Source organism: Larus michahellis, chromosome 1 (assembly GCF_964199755.1).
Source record: "Larus michahellis chromosome 1, bLarMic1.1, whole genome shotgun sequence".
NCBI lineage: Eukaryota > Metazoa > Chordata > Aves > Charadriiformes > Laridae > Larus > Larus michahellis.
Window position 1 is genome coordinate 72436630 of NC_133896.1, and position 11561 is coordinate 72448190.

Here is an 11561-nt window from a genome sequence, read left to right on the forward strand (position 1 = left end):
GGTAATAATGTTTACTCATGCTTGCAGAAATGAAAGCAGAACCCAGTCAACATGTTTTCACTGGCAAGCTCCTGAACGTTTTTGCTAATTGCTGCACTTTCAACTTTCAACATTCAAAAATATGACAACATGAGACATTCATTTAGCTGGTATTTAACTACCTGTTCATTTATTTTCAAGTCCAACCTGTCAAAATTATAATGCTTTGCACACAGAGGTTTATTGAGAGAAAATCCTAGTAGCGACCATTTCAGTAATAAAGAAAACATACTAATCTCTGGACATCTCATTACAGAACACATCAAAATCAGCTAAAACATGTACTGTGTTTGCACTGAAGTGACAATAGGATGCATAAGCATATTACAAAGGCATTTCCAAGCAGCCTGGTGATGCTGACCTGGAGATCACTGTACACAGAGGACTTAGCAGGGCCCACGGAACAGTTGTCCTGGCTCGGCAGGCGCCAGCGTGTGCTGCAGTGCACATACAGCCTGGCCTGCCTTCAGGCTCTGCTGGGCTGCACCCATCCCTTGGCCACAGGATGAACTTAGCCAGCTAATTGCAATCAAGGAGCCCATGGTCAGCTCCCACTCAGTACCAGCGATTACACCACCTGCGTGGCCTTGCCTTTATCTGTCAGCGCAGCAACAGGTTCTCATGTGAACATCCTTTTTGTTTGACAGTCGAAATGATGAATAGAAATGTTTTCTTGTAGGAAACCCTTATAAAAGCTCCAGGGACCACAGTGCTGGGCAACCTTTCCATTGACGGGACCTGCACAGTTTGCTGCGCCGTGGCACGAGAGGCCTGTCCAGACTGAAGCTGCACAGCCCAGGGCTCCCACCCTCCGGAGGGACGTAAGATTATCCGCCCTTATCCTCTTCTGCCTTACAGCCTTAGCTCCCATAGATGCAATTTTACAGGGGACTTCACCTAGTCTGGGTGCCTCCCTTACCGGGACCCCAACGAAGCACCACGGGCGGGATCCCACTGCAAACACCGCTCTGGAGCGCGCAGGGGGCAGCGGGTGCGTGCGGGTACCCGGCTGCCCCCCGCCACACCGCCGGGGTGCGGGGTTTCGGCCCAGGGGGTCTGGCCGCGGGGCAGGGCCGCTGGCCCCCCGCGGTGAGGCAGCAGCCCGGCAGAGCGCGGCCGATGCCGGCCGGGACTGAGGGGAGCTCGCCCGGCTCGCGGGGCGGGATGGCCCGGCTGCATCCCTCCACCGGGGAACCCGCCTTTCGGCGGCCGTCCCCGCCGCTGCCGGCGGAGCGGCGGCTTCCAGGACGGGGGCTGCCCGTGGAGGAGCGAGGCGGGACGCTGCCATCGTCCTCGGGAAAGCAGAGCAGGCTTCGGCCGCAGCCGAATGCTTTTGGCGGGCACCGCGGCGGCCGCGCCGCCGGGGCTGCTGCAAAGGAGCCGCCGCCGGCCGGGGGAAGGCACGGCGGGGCACGCCGGTGGCTGTCCTTGGAGGGTGGAGGTCCCCCTTTTAGGGGCCTCCCAGTTTCCCACAGTACTGGGCCGCAATGGCAACAGGATGAGGGGACGGGTGGCCCCTCAGAGGGGCAGCTGGTAAGGAGCTGGATGGGAAGCTGGCATGTAAGCAATGGGTTATGGCTCTTCTACGGCTCACCTGTTAGGGTGTCTAGACGCTAATTGACAGAAATGCGAGCCATTGCAACAAGAATAAGGTCATGAATATTAACATATTGGGGTGGGGGGGGCTGGGAGGGAGCAGGGGGAGCAGATAAATTGGAACAAGAAGTTCCTCGAAGCCAGAGGGATGTGCAGTACGATGTGCCCCAGTCGATGATGGGTGATGATCAAAAGGAAAGGCCTTTAATACCACTGGTGAGAAATGCCTAATTTAATGCTTAATGGGGAAAATACTCCTTCAGGGCCTGGCCCACCCCAGCCTGGGTGCTGGTAGTTGGAGGTCTGTGGGCGCTGCAGCCAGGCCACCAGTCCCTCCTGGACCATTGCTCAGCGTGTGAGGCAGGGCTGTGGGTGGGCTGTGGATCCTGGCGCATGAGTTGGGAGTGAACCCGCAGCCAGCACGAGGGCTGATAGCTGAAGTAAAGCTTTTGGGCATCCTCCAGCAAGCACCCTGCTGGGCTTTGCCCAGGCTGCACGTGGGCAGCACCTGATGCAAAGGAGCGTGCAACCCTCTATCAGATGGCCAATGCAGGTGTATGCCTCTGGGTCGTGAACTGCTTGTGACTGCTGCTTACCCCTAACAGATGTCCTTTTCATCAATGTCCATTCCATCAGTGTGCAATTAATGTCTAAATAATCCATGTGCACTTTTCATAATGTTATGGCCCATGTTTTTTCAGATTGCCCTGTAATTTTCTGTCAGGAACAGCCGCCCCAAAGAGCTTACTCAGAAGTGTCAGAAAAGGAAGCCCCCTCACACGGAGGCTGCCTTCTTTGGCAACATCATTTCCCGTGTGTTTTCGTACTGCTTGCTGATTTTTGATGCTGTCATGCCTATACAATCTCGGAGTTCCCTGGGGCAGGTTGGCTGCCCATTTCATTTGGTCCATAGACAAAAATTAAATTTTTGTTTTCTGTATATAGATAGAGCGTTTTATAGGTATAGATGTGGTTATATATCGATCCATTTAATATATGCAGACAAAGTAAATCTCCAGGAGTGTAAAAATATGTATATATATTATTTACACCTAGATACACTTTATATGTATATATTTATATGTGTATACATATATGCAAAGATATATAAATTCAGTATATATATCCATGAAAGTGTAGGTACAAAATGTATAAAGCATTCTTTAATAAGAGCTAAAAATGAATAGTTCACACTTAAATGTCAATAGAAAGGAATTAAATAAAAGTAAAAAACAGGTTTGAGGGGGGTCAGAGTCCAATACTTTCTGACCAGCTTCTTTTAGAAATTCCATGCACGGATGGTGTAATGTTTAATATCACATTTACTACACTCAACTCCGGGAGCTGAGTGAACAGTCACAGCTCTTCAGTACAAGAGAAACATGCGCATACTGGAGAGAGTCCAACAAAGGGCCATGAAGATGATTAAGTGTCTGGAGTATTTTTTTCTATAAGGAAAAGCCGAGAGAACTGGGACTGTTTAGCCTTATTAATGCATATAAATACCTGAAGGGAGGGTGCAAAGAAGATGGAGCCAGGCTCTTTTCAGTGGTGCCCAGTGATAGGACAAGAGGCAACGGGCACAAACTGAAACACAGAAGGTTCCATCTGAACATCAGGACACCCTTTTTATCTGTAAGGGTGACCAAGCACTGGTCCAGATTGCCCAGAGAGGTTGTGGAGTCTCCATCTTTGGAGATACTCAAAAGTCATCTGGACACAGTCCTGGGCAACCAGCTCTAGGTGGCCCTGCTTGAGGAGGGGTGTTGGACCAGATGACCTCTGGAGGTCCTTTCCAACCTCAACCATTCTGTGAATATCCCTTTGGTCAGTTTGGGTCAGCTGTCCTGGCTATGTCCCCTCCCAACCCCTTGCTCATCCCAGCCAACTGGCCTTTGGTGGAAAGGGGTTAGAGAGACAAAGCACTGCCCAGCAACAGCCAAAGCATTGATGTGTTATCAACACCCTTCTAGCTACAACGAACAGCACTGTATGGGCTGCTATGAGGAAAGTTAACTCCATCCCAGACAGACCCAGAAGTCCAGATAGATGATATCCGTAGCTCTCCCCTTGTTCACTGATGATTGTCAGCTGAGGCTGACAGGGCAGTAGTTCCCAGGGTCCTCCTTTCTACCCTTTTAAAAAATGCGTGCAATGTGTCCCTTTTTCCAGTCACCAGGGACTTCACTTGACTGCCATGACTTCTCAAATATCATGGAGAGGAGCTTGGCAACTACATCAGCCAATTCCCTCAGGACTCTGGGGTGCATCTCATCAGGTCCCATGGACTTGTGTATGTTCAGGTTCCTCAGGTGGTCACAAACCTTGTCTGCACTTACAGTGGGAGGGTCTTTGTCCCCCAGGTCCCTGTCTTGCAGTCCCTCAAACTGGGAGGCGTGAGGAGAGAGGCTGGCAGTAAAGACCGAGGCAAAAAAATTGTTCAGAACCTCAGCCTTCTCCTCATCTGCTGTTACCAGTTTGCCATTCTCAGTCATCAGGGAGGGTATGCTTTCTTTGACCTTCATTTTCTGGTTGACATACCTGGAGAAGCCCTTCTTGTTATTCTTAGCATCCCTTGCCAAGTTCAGCTCCAGCTGTGCCTTGGCCTTCCTGACTTCAACCCTACATACCCAGGCAGCATCCCTATACTCTTCCCAGGACACCAGATGCTGCTTGAACTGCCTGTGCGGTTCCTTGTTGCCTTTTAGTTTGACCAGCAGGTCCCAGCTCAGCCATGCCAGTCTCCTCCCTTTCTTACTTGATTTCTTACACCTGGGGATCGAGAGCTCTTATGCTCTATGGAAAGTGTCTTTGAAGATCTGCCAGCTGTGTTCTGCCCCCTTGTCCCTGAGGACTCTTTCCCAGGGGGTCCTATTGACCAACTCCTTGAAGAGCTGGAGGTTTACTTTCCTAAAATTCAGGGTCCTGACTATGCTCCTTGTCTGGCACGTATCCCTCAGGACCGTGAACTCCACCAGTGCGTGGTTACTGCAGCCCAGGCTGCTTCCAATCTTGACCTCCCCAATGAGCTCACTCACATTGGTGACTATGAGGTCCAGTATGCCATCCCCTCGGGTAGGACTGTCTATTTCGTCTCTTAGGAATTTGTCATCAAGGCACTCCAGGAACCTCCTGGATCGTCTACAGCTCACCGTGTTACTTTTCCAGCAGATGTCAGGGTGGCTGAAATCCCCCAGCAGGATGAGAGCCTTTGAGCGTGATGCCTCCTGTAGCTGGAGGAAGAAGGCTTCATCAGTAGGTTCCCCTTGATCAGGCGGCCTGTAGTAGACACCAACCACAAGGTTCCCCTTGTGGCCTCGGTCTCTAATTCCTACCCATAAGCTTTCAACTTCCTCTTGGCTGTTCTTTAGGGACATCTCTTCACACTCTATCCCTTGCTTAACATAGAGGGCAACACCTCCGCCCATCCTTCCTCGCCTGTCCCTTCTGAACAGCCTGTAGCCATCGATAGCCACGTTCCAGTCATAGGATTCATCCCACCAGGTTTCAGTAATGGCCACTATGTCATAGCTTTCCACCAGCACGGTAGCTTCCAACTCCTCCTGTTTGTTGCCCATGCTGTGTGCATTCGTGTAGAGGCACTTCATCCGGGCTGTTGGCTGTGATGCCTTCTTAGAGGAGCACCCCTTGGGTGAAGCCATGTCGGCTGTGAAGAAGCTGTTTCCCTTGGTGAAGCCATGTCGGCTGTGTCTGATTGCCTCCCTGTTTCAACATGACTTCCAGGAGAATCTGGTCCGGGCCCCAGAACTAACAGCACCACCAGCCCTTCTGTTAACTCCCTCCTGCCTGCTTTTTCTCTGTGCCCAAAAGCAATCGTGGTCTTTCAGCTCTGCAACACTCTCGTTGCTCTTACTGCTCTCCTGGCTCTTCTTGCAGTAGCTGTGGTCTCTAGGAGCATGGGTCTGCAGGATGCGTCACAAAGCCTGAGTCTTGCTACTTCTGCAGTAATCATGGTCTAACAGGGCCATCTTGATTGCATGCTCTGCCTTCTGCCTCGTCTGCAGCATTGCTCTAAGGACAAGGAGTCACATTCAACATAAGCCTGTACCCCATAATGGTCTTGCAGGCAGCTGTGAGACACGCATATCCCCCAAAAAAACATGAGCAAAAGAAGGTCTTCACCACTCCCCATACACCCTGTGTGAAACTTACCTCAATTTCTGACTCACAGGCCTGTTCTTGTGCTTCACGTGATCTTTTTGGGAAATGCCCATGGGGCTTTTTCTTATTGACATCCCCCCCGACATTCTTCTGAAGTTGGCATTCTGTTCTGGTTTTCCATTTTCACCAGCAGCGTTGCCTCTGTCTTGCAGCACCATGCAAAGCCCAAAGTTTGCCCCAGTGTCACAGATGTGCTTCACCCCTTAACCAAACTAGCGGGAGTTTGGTAGAGGCTCCAAAGGAGGTAAAGGCCTGAGCTGCAGCCGAGCCAATAACTCCTTTATTTCAACCTGTTCTCCAAAAGCCCAAAAAGGACACAGTAAACATCAATACAGGTGAATTTGGAACACTGATCTTGTGATTAACACATAAGTAACAGGTGGCCCTTTCATTTACCAAAAACCTAAGTGAACCTTCTTTGAGCTCTCCCTGCTAGGCAGCGTGGCTGCATGGTGGCGATCTCCCCTTCAGCTGTGATGCCTCTCAAGGTTGCTCCTCAGGGAGAGAGACCTTTTACCAACAGCAGATCTTTGGTAAGTGACCGATATCACGCATAACCTTGTCGTATGATAACTTTGATTTTGCTTTGATAACATTGATTGCACGCTGAATTGATGCTAACGACCAAGTCTGGGGCTAAGCCTGGATCCAGCTGCACCTAGACTCCTCTCTGAGAAAGAGTTTAGAAATCAAGGGGTTCCATCCTGAACCTCATGACTCAGCAGGAGGGCCTCCCTTACCCTTTGTGTCCTTGGTCTCTCTGTGAATCATTCTAACTCGAGTGTAATTCAGTTTTCCTTTGTGTGTTTTCCCATGCAGTAATGAATAGAGTGAACCTTGCCATCGAACTTTGTGAAGTCGCACTTTTGCAACATCGTATTAAAAGCACTTTGCTGACGCTTTTGACAGTGGTTCTTTAAGCGATCTAAATCACCCATTTGTGGCAAATTAGTGTAGTCAGCAGATCCTAAATCAGCTTTGGTGACACCCAGTTACACTGCTTGGCCATGCTGTTGGGCTGGGACTGGGTGAGGGGGCCTCTTGGTCTAGCTCCCAGGACAAGTCTCTGCTTTGCACAAGTTAGGCCCACACGGGATGGGTCTGTAGCCTTCAGGCACATTCTAACTCGTTCGTGTTCCCCAGCCTCGTGACACTGCTTGCCCTCTTGATCTTCCCCCTCCCCAGCCATGCTAAATCCTGTTCAGCAGCTTTGTGAAGTGAAGGCCCCTAAGCCCACTTTTAAATTTTATTTAATTCCTTTCTATGGGCATTTAAATGTCAACTATTTGTTTCATTAGCTCTTGTTAAAGGATATTTTATACCAACACTTTTATGGTTATATATAAAATGTATGTTATAGATCTTTAGATATGCGTATATATATACTTGTATGAATATACATATATAAAGTGTATCTAGGTATAAATTAAAAATACAGACATGTTTTTACACTCCTTTAGATATATATATATATATGTTTTGTGGTCTCTCTATGTGTATGTATAAACATATATACATAATACCCTGGCCAGAGGTCTGTCTGATGCTGTATCATCTCCAGGTCCCCGGAGACAGAACATAAGATTTTATAACTTGCTGTTACCTTTTCTGGGTTATTAATTCTTCCTGAGAGCATTAGTGCCTTTATTCTTGGGATCCCAAAAGAATCAGCATTCTCCTGGGGGAAAACACCCCGAATAATGTATCAAAACAGAAGAACCAGTTGGGATGGGTATTTAAAAGATGAGTATGTGTGGCCAGCAGGTCGCGGGAGGTCATTCTCCCCCTCTACTCTGCCTTGGTGAGGCCGCATCCAGACTACTGTGTCCCGTTCTGGGCTCCCTGGTTCAAGAAGGACAGGGAACTGCTAGAGAGGGTGCAGCAAAGATGCTAGACAAAGATGACTAGCGGATTGGAACCCCTCTCTTATGAAGAAAGGCTGAGGGATTTGGGTCTGTTCAGTCTGGAAAAAAGACAGGTGAGGGGGGATCTTATCAACACTTATAAATACTTAAAGGGTAGGTGTCGGGAGGATGGGGCCAGGCTCTTTTCAGTGGTGCCCGGGGACAGGACAAGAGGTAATGGGCTCAAACTTGAGCATAGGAAGTTCCACCTAGACATGAGGAGGAACTTCTTCCCTTTGAGGGTGGCAGAGCACTGGAACAGGCTGCCCAGAGAGGTGGTGGAGTCTCCGTCTCTGGAGACATTCAAAACCTGCCTGGATGCGTTCCTGTGCAACCTGCTTTTGGTGACCCTGCTGTGGCAGGGGGGTTGGACTAGATGATCTCCAGAGGTCCCTTCCAACCCTACCGTTCTGTGAGTAGACGTAGTGCTTAGTGATATGGTTTAGTGATGGTTGGCAGTGTTAGGTTGATGGTTGTACTCGATGATATGAAAGGTCCCTTCCAAGCTAGACAATTCTATGATTCTATGGTTTTATGGTGAAAAAGCCACATTTGAACAGGCTAAACACATTGTGTTAGGTCCCAGTCAACTCCACAAACCTTTGTAAGTCCTGGTATCAGGTGATGAGATAGCACCTTGGAGTTTGTGGCAAAGAAGCAAGGGGAGACAATACAAGTGCAGAGTGATGGGCAGTGTATAAGGGATTAGCCATAGAGGTTAGTAAGTCGCAGGTGGACAACTGGACAGTATGTGAGAAACCATTGTGAAGTTGGGACTTAGGGAAGCAGAAAGCAAAAAAAAAAAAAAGGGAATTCAGATCTGTGGGTTTGACATTCAGGAAGCCATTCAGGAAGCAGTGCCACAGTGTGCAGATTGTGCGACACTGAAAGATAAAAAGTTACCTCAGTAGCCTTATAAGCAGATTCAGTGAGGCCCTGTTACTGGTCATACTGGACAAAAAGATTATATTTGGCCTTTACCGAAAGCGTGGGGATTACAGAACGTACTGGTGATGGTAGATACATACACCAGTTACATTGCTCTGTCCCCAGCTGCACACGCTGACCAGGAAGGGACACTGAAAGGCCTGTGGTTACTGAGCCAGTGACAGGCCCACCTGCCTGCATCCAGTCGGACAAAGGGTCTCATGTTAGAGGCCAAATGGTCTGACAGTGGGCGGCGGAGCATGAAGGACACAGGGTATATCATATACCTGTCACCCCAGAGGAGCTGATCTAATGGAACGGACCAATGCCTTACTAAAAGAGCAGATGCGTGCACAGCTTCCCTCTCACACTCGCCATAACTGGCCAACAGTGCTATTACAGGTTGTAAAGAATTTGAATAGTAAAGCATGCTTCCAAGGCTATACCGCCTATCCTAGCGTCTTCTGCCGGGACATCAGCACTATGAGGTACAGTCCAGGAAGCTGACGGAGCCCAATGACCCCTCGAGAGTCAGAGGCAAGTGCAAATACCAGACTCTTCAAGGGAAACTCATCCCTGCAGGTGGGACATGTGAACCAGAAGCCTCATACTTAATCCTAAAGGAGCAAACAGACATCCCTCGTTACATGTCTGAACTTATGCTGTATGTAAAAAAAAAAAAAAAAGTCTTTGTGTTATCTCACGCAGAACTGCTATGTGGAGCCTCACAGTTTTGCTTTGGATCTCTGCATGCTGTGTATCAGTGAACACGAAGTGCCGGACGTCTCTGCCCTCCAGCAGCACCAGAGATCTTCTTTGTCTACTACATCACATAACTGGACTGTTTGGTGAAACTTGCACCACTGTGTCTTAGGGTACACGGGACTGGGGGTGGAACCTGACGGCAGGACATCTCTGATGGTACTAGCTCCAGGGTGACTGCTATCCTACACTTATTCTCACAATCAATATTTGTTTTATTACTCATGTATTATTCATTTTAGTAATTAGGTTTTTATGTAAAACAATCTTTCTAGTAGCCAAAAAACCTCGCTGGTGTAATCTGCAATTTACAGTGTGCATAAGAAAGGTCAACTGTATGTGGATCAAGGGGTGGAAGTTAGTCATTCTGGCCGGAAGATCATTGTACATCGAGGAGTTAGTGATCCACAACGCAGCTGACCTGTCTTGGCCCGAGCCTGTGCTGTACAGTGCTGCACATACAGCCTGGCCTGCCTTCAGGCTCTGCTGGGCTGCACCCATCCCTTGGCCACAGGATGAACTTAGCCAGCTAATTGCAATCAAGGAGCCCATGGTCAGCTCCCACTCAGTACCAGCGATTACACCACCTGCGTGGCCTTGCCTTTATCTGTCAGCGCAGCAACAGGTTCTCATGTGAACATCCTTTTTGTTTGACAGTCAAAATGATGAATAGAAGTGTTTTCTTGTAAAAAAAAAAAAAAAAAAAAAAAAAAAAAATCCTGTAAGAACTCCAAAGAGGACAGCGCTGGGTAACCTTTCCACAGTAGGGATCTGTACAGTGTGCCCGCATTGGAGACCCATCCACGCTTGGGGTTCCCAGCATCTGGAGGGGCATGAGATTATCTGTCCTATCGTCTTTTTGGTACAGTGTTAGCTCCAATAAACATCATTTTAAACAATACTTTACAGAGTCTGAGTGCTTTTCTTACTGGAATCACAATGAACCAGCACCTCCTGGTGCCAAAACATTCAGGTGTTTTCCCAGAAGAAAGTCTGTCATTTTAAAAATCATTTCAGATTAACCACAATGGTAATATTACATCTTCTGCCTTTATGTGAAGCAAGTACTAACTGACAAAAAAATCTTCTTGGAATATCTGATGTCACTCAGCCTGTAAAATGTTTTGTGCTCTTTTAAGATGTTATCACTTCTCTGATCCCTTTCCAAGGGCCAATCAAATAGTATATCATTTTCAGTTCAACTTTATCATTCAGCCAGTGGACCGGGCATCTCTTGCCTACCTCTGCTCTTGCTGCCTGAACAATTTTTTCCACCTGCTTGAAGAATGGAAGACAGGGAAAGAAAAAGAATTCCTTATAGTATGTACCTCTATAAAGACGTTATTGTCATATTCTGTACCTTAATTCATTATTCACGAGTGATACATTCCTTCTATTCCCACACAAAACTTACCAAATCAACAAAGGCTTACAGACATCTGAGGTGCCCAAACACACGCTTGCAGAAAAGGAAGGGTGATGGAAACACAAAGTGCCACCACGGGCAGGCAGCGCGGTCGGCTTTTCACAACAGAGCCCGGAGGCAGCAGTCCCTGCTCCGCGCCAGAGCACACCGGCCGGGTCGCAGAGGATGCAGGGTGGCAGAGACCCAGTCAACATGTAACTATACGTGTCACTTTCTCCTTTGTAGGAAATAGGGATATAGAAAAAAGTCTTTGCTTTACAGACAAGTAGATTTCTTCCAGTATTTCAGCGAGGACTCCCCCAGATCAATACTTACTCCACCTGCAACAAGGATTTGGTTCCTGGAATTTGGGGTGATTATGAGAGTCACATTTACATTTAGAATGTGAATGTTAGATAAGCAAAGCCACGCATTGAAGGCTATGTGGACACACACTGATAAGAGTGACATGGGCACCATGATGAGTGCACAGTGATTTTCAGAGTTCCTCAGAGAACTTTAAGAGTTCTCGTTTAATAAAGAATAAAATCTACTTAATGACTATCATTTGCTTTCATGGTCTCACATCCTCTGCTGCTTGTTTCCCATGCATATCCGCTAAGCTTGGTAAGAAGAGTCAGGAATGAATTTGCAATGGGTTACTCATACCAAAGCCGAGTTCATTACATCCCCTACACAAATTACACATTATTAATCTGGAAAATTTTTTACAGGTCTACATTCTC